This window comes from Eulemur rufifrons, chromosome 27, assembly GCF_041146395.1.
Source record: "Eulemur rufifrons isolate Redbay chromosome 27, OSU_ERuf_1, whole genome shotgun sequence".
Classification (NCBI taxonomy): Eukaryota; Metazoa; Chordata; class Mammalia; order Primates; family Lemuridae; genus Eulemur; species Eulemur rufifrons.
The window spans coordinates 31,254,608-31,260,607 of NC_091009.1; positions in this window are offsets into that span (position 1 = coordinate 31,254,608).

Below are 6,000 nucleotides of genomic sequence, written 5' to 3' on the forward strand. Positions count from 1 at the left end.
GAGCAACGATATTTATGTCCATTGAGGTGTTTCTTTTCTCGTTTCTGTGATCTCTGAACTAGGTGTCCAGGGCGCCCCCAGGAGAATGCGTTTGGTGGGAGCAGAGCCAGTCGCAGCAGTGGCTGTGCCCTGGGCCTTTAGGGTGTGGCGGGAAAGAGCTGACCCTGCTGCGGGGAGGCAGGCCCAGCCCCCTCGGGCTGCCCTCCGGCAACCTGTTTGGGTCACCTGAGAGGCCGGGGAGGGCCAGGGAGACCGGAGGCAGGCAGACTGGAGGAGCGAGGACAGAGATCCTTAGGGGAGTTGCTGTTAGGGGTGGGAGTGACCTCTGAGTCGAGGGCACAGAAATTCCCCGAGGGGCAGAAACCCAGCGAGGCACGGTCCCCGCACCCAGCTCAGGTGGGTGGGGCAGAGTGAGGAACTCGAGCGACCACCGCACGACTCCGGCCCCGCCTCCAACCCACCCCCGCATCGTGAGAGTCAGAGAAGGAAGCCTTTTAAAAGGGCCCCACCCTTGGAGAGTCTGTTGGCGCGGGCGGGGCCTGGGAATCTGCATTTGAAAGACTCCTCCGGTGATTCCGGCGGCCAAGCTTGGCCCGGCTCGGCTCGAGAACCTGCGGGCTGGTCCAGCCTCCCAGCCCTGCCGCTACCCGCCCATGGGGCAACCACTTAGCTGCCCAGCTCAGCGCCCCGCCCGGCAGCTGCCTCTGAACAGGCCTGATGGTAAGAGAGGCCTTCCTGGAACTTCCTTTCTGTGTCCTAGAGTCATCCAGAGAGCAGGTCTAACCCCCCTCTCGGGGCTTCAGAGATCTGATGGGCTGCCCCAGTCCTCTCCCTCCAGCACAAGCCTGGCCTGGCCTCTCAGTGCTCCCTGATGGGGACACCAGGGGGCCCAGTGAGTTCATCTCATCAGTCGAGGAGGAAAAACAGCCAGGGGCTGCAGACTGCCCAGGGGCCAGAGAAGCGGACTGGGGGCTTGCAGTGGGTCAGGGCAGCGAAGACCGTTACCCTGAGACAGACCCTCACGGTGCCTGCGACCCAGCTCCATCCACACTAGCCTTTCTTTGCACATTTTGGAAACACCATTCATCCATCTTGTGCATTTACTATGTACCATAGACTGTAGGAAGACCTTAAATGTATTAATTCATTTAGTTCTCATCATAACCCTGTGAGGTGGGTGCTATCATCATACCCGTTTACAAATGATCAAACTGAAGCCAAGAACCAAAGGATAATTCAGGAACTGGCTCGAGGTCAAATGGCATCTAACTGCAGGCAGCTGGGTCCAGGTCCCACCCCTGCACTGTCATGCCACATACTGGGGGCATGAGGAGCGGTGCTAGAACAAGTTAGGACCGTAGCTAACATCTACTGAGCACATACGGTATGCCTGGCACTGGTCTAGATCCTGTCCTATTTGATTGTCACATAAGCACTAGAAGGTGGTTAGAGTATCTGTTTATCATAGAAGAGGAAACGGATTCAGTGAATTTTTAAGTGACTTACTCAAAGTCCCTGGTAAGTGGCGGAGCCAGGATTGGAACCAGCTATGTGTCTTTGGGCCAACCGCCTCCCCTCTGGGTGTGAACTCCTCATTTGTGACATGAAGATGCTGGCCTAAATTCGTTCCAGGGAAGTGCGTCTCAAGGTTTAATGAGCATATGCATCTCCCTCCCGGGATCTTGTTAAAACGCAGATTCTGGGTCAGTAGTTGTGGGTGGGGCCCGAGATCGGGCATCTCGGACAAGCTCCCAAGGGAAGGTGGTACTGCTGCTGCTTCCCCTGGGACCGCACTTGTGCCGCTGGGCTCCAGGGGACCCGCCCAGCTCTGATGTTCTGCGTTTATGGGCCTAGGAAGACTCACCCCAAAGGCCATGGAAATTCAGGGAGCAGACGGTCATGAGCAAAGCCCTTAGTGGGCATTTTTCATGCCTGGACAAATCCTTGGTGCCTTTTCTGCAGCACCTGCCCCTGGGCCTTCTACATTTGACCTCAGCCTGACTCTTCCGGAGAGTTCAAGGGCTTGGTCCTGGGCCAAGAGGTTTGTTGCTCCCTATTGGAGGAGTGAAGAGGAGTCTCTGTGGTCCTGCCTCCCGGGGCCACCCACTCATCCCATGGCAACCACCCTGTCTGTCCTTGAGCTATTCCTCATCTTCTGGGCACATGATAAGCTTACATTTCTCCTCCTTCCTTGAATTTAGATGTGGCCATGTGGCTTTCTCTGGCCTCTAATTGAGACCAGAAGTGACTCATCCCTTTTCTCTGTCGTGGAGAGGGTGGAAGTGATGTCAAGACGGCTCTGAGTGTACCACAGTGAGCAGAACCTCCCCTGCCAGCCCAAGCAGGACATCTGGTGTGAGTGGGATAGCTTCGCTGTGTAAGCTACTAGGTTTCGGGGGAGGCTTGTTAGTGCAGAATAACCTAGCCCATCCTGAATAGTACGCATGCCAATAGCAGCAGTGACGTGGGGATGTCACCTTGAACAGGCCGTGTCCAGTACTGGGAGGCAATGGTTCTGCAAAGTCAGGATGGTGGCCTGTCAAAGATCTAATACTCACCTCTGGGACCTTCGTCAGCAGGAGGAAACATCTTGCCAAAGGTAGGAGGGGATTCCCTGAGGATGTGAACGCCAGCTCCCCCTGTTTTGCCAGTCCCTATTAAGAAGAGAACTCTGATTCAGCAATTTGCCATCGTATCCCTAGAGCCTAGTCCAGGGCCTGGCTCACAGAATACTTAATTCACACACAGTAGGACCTACTCTAAAGTTCCTTCCCAGGAATCTCCCCATAGATCACATCTAAGAACGTGCTGTGAGCCTCCCTGTCCTCCCTCAGCCCCTCGCGTGTCCCTCTGCCTTGACCTACCTGGTAACTTCTCCTGGGCCCCGGTCCCAGGCTGGACAGCCCACAGCCTTCTCCTCTGCCTGATCTCAACAATGACACTGCGGAGAAACTTCCCCGTTGCCACAGTAATACTCATGAATCATAGTCTTCATACACTCTCACCATGAAGCATTTGAAGATCAGAGGCAAGCAGGGAAAGACTCATCCATAATCCCCTGGCCGTAGTGAGAAGGAACTACTGTTGACACGGTTACCTTTCCTCCTGCATTCTCCCTCCCGCCCCCTGTAATTTTAGAGAGAGCCTACAAATGTCTGGTCTTTAGGGGAAGAGGGAAGAGCCACCCACAAATGCAGAAAATGTCAGAGCTGGAAGGGGACGTATCCCCTTATCCCCCAACCAACCCCCTCCCGTTACCAGTGAGAATCCTGCTTTGTACTGGTCTGGCTGCAAACGTGAAAAGTGGAGACAAATGTCTGGCAAGGTCCCCACCAACCTAAGTGATTGTTGTCTCTGGGGCTGGAGGGACAAGAAGGGTGGAGTCCTGCTTGCATTTGAAGCACATTATTATTAAAAGAAAAGAGAAGCTACGGAACAGAAAGCAATTGCTACGTCAAGGGTTGCACAGCTATTACTGGCGGGTTGGTCAAGGCCACTAGTTCCTTGGGCATCAGTCAGTCTCCTTCTGGTATCCCTGAGCCCCAGTGTCCCCAAGGAAGAGGGTCATTCCAGGGCAGCCCCCGTGCTCCTACAACATGGGCACCCAGATGCCAAGATGGCATGGGAAAAGGGAAAATTCTGCAGGCCCCAACCTGACCCCTGAGCCCACAAGTCCAATCTCGGTCAGCCCGAGCTGGGATCAAATGCCTTCAAGCCCAGACTCAGCCCCATCAGAGAGGGCAGTGGGCGCTCTCGGGACGAAAGGGATCCCTGGGGAATCAGGGAAGTTATTGGGCTGGAAAGTGATTAAAGGGCTGAGCATGGGAGGGGATTTCCACCGCGAGCGCCAGGCCCAGGAGCAAGCCCGGGCGGGTCGGCTGCAGGGTTGCTGCCCACTTGAGGTCTGTTGCAATGGTGCCCATAAAACCTCAGTCATTAGAGACTTAAAACCATGGTTGGTTCCCCCCCCCCCCATGTTTCCCTTTAGAACAGAGATCCAAAGAAACCCCAAAGCTCTGGAACAAAGAACTGTACATCAAAGGGGTTTGAGCAGGTCAGAAGTCTGAGGGAGAGGTCAGCTGGGGGGTGGGTCTCCCTGCCCCCAGGCTCCCAGGGAGGGACCTGTGGATTGGAGGGTGAGTGCAGAAGCCCAGAAGGGGGGTGGGTGGGGAGAAGCAGGGCTGTGGACCCATTTTCCTGCCCCGTCTAGGTGAGGAGGAGATACCTGGCCTGACAAATCTAGGAATGTGGGGCAGGTTGAGGAGGGAGTAGCGATGATTTTTCTCGTCTATATGGAGAGTTCCCTAACCGCCATAAACTAGCCGGGCTTTCTTGCAAATCTGTACTAAATTTGTAAGATAGAGCTAGACAGCCTTCATTTTACAGGTGAGGAAACTCAGATCAGAGAGGGGAATTGAGTGTCCAAGGTGACACCAAGTGTTATAGCTGGGGCTGTAGCACGAGTGTCCTGTCTCGTAGCTGATCGTCTTCTCCAAACCAGCGGTTCTCACACGTGTGCATCAGACTCACCTGGAGGGCTTGTTAAGCACGGATCGCTGGGCCCCAAACCCAGAGTTTCTGACTTGGTAGTTCTGGAGTAGAGCCTAGAATTTGCATTTCTAACGAGTTTCCCCGTGGTGATACTGATGCTGCTGGTCTGGGACCACTCTCTGAGAACCACTGCTCTAGACCCTTGCTATGTAGTGTGTTCCACAGACTAGCAGCATCAGTGTTACACAGAAGCTTCTAGAACTGCAGAATCTCAGCTCCGATCCCAGACCTGCTGAATTAGAATATACATTTATAAGATGCCCAGGTGATTTGTTTGCACATTGCCAGGGGACAGTGGGGGAGCGGCCCCTTTTCTACGTTTCCCAAGGTTGAGGAATGGGGGAGAGAAGTGCAGAGGCAAGAGGGTCTGCGCTGCTCAGGTCCACGCCCTACACTGGGGGGCTCTGCAGCGCCCCCCCCAGGACCCCAGGAATGCCCTCAGTCCAGCAACCATCATTCAAGCCTCTACATCAATCCCTGGTTTCAAGCCAGCCCTGCATATGAAATTTTATTTTAAAAGTGTATGTAATGTGTGTGTGTTTATTTTATTTAAAAGTATGTGTGATACATGAGTATGACATCCAAACCACATAGAAGCATGCTCGTCAAGTGACAAGCATCATCAGGCTGTCCTTCCACATCCCGGAGATGCCATAGGTAACCTATTGATGAATCCTTCCAGATAACCTGTACAACAGAGAAGGGCTTTTACTCGTGGGGGGTCATGCTATGTACCATAGTACACTTCCTGTACTGAAACAGATCCCCACGAAACGTATTTCAGATGTCTCTATTAAGATCTGTAGATCTGTTTCATTATTTTTAATGGCTCCACTGCATGAGCATTTATGTATTGTGCATTTAATTAGATTTTTAAGGGAAGCAATGCCTGCACAGGATTAAAAAATCAAGTAGGATGGGCGCGGTGGCTCACGCCTGTAATCCTAGCACTCTGGGAGGCCGAGGCAGGAGGATCGCTCGAGATCAGGAGTTCGAAAAAATCAAGCAGTACAGAATGGTGAATACTGAAAAAATAAAAGTCTCTATCTTACTTCTCCCCTCTTCCCCAAAGGAACCACCTAAATCATTTATTTTTGCTTTTAATTAATATACTTAATTTTTATAACAGTTTTAGATTTATAGAAAAGTTCAGCAGATAGTACAGAGTTCCTGTATACCTCCCCCTCCTCCATATTTTCCCCCATTATTAACATTTTGTATTAATATGGTGTATGTGTTGCAATTAATGAGCCAGTATTGGTGCACATATTATTAACTAAAGTCTATAGTTTACAGTAAACTCACTCTTGATGTCGTACAGTTCCATGGGCTTTGACAAGTGTATAATGTCAGGCATCTGCCACTACAGTGTCATACAGGACAGTCTTACTGCCCTAAAAATCTCCTGCAACTACCCAGTGGTTTCCATTGTTTTAAATAATATACTTA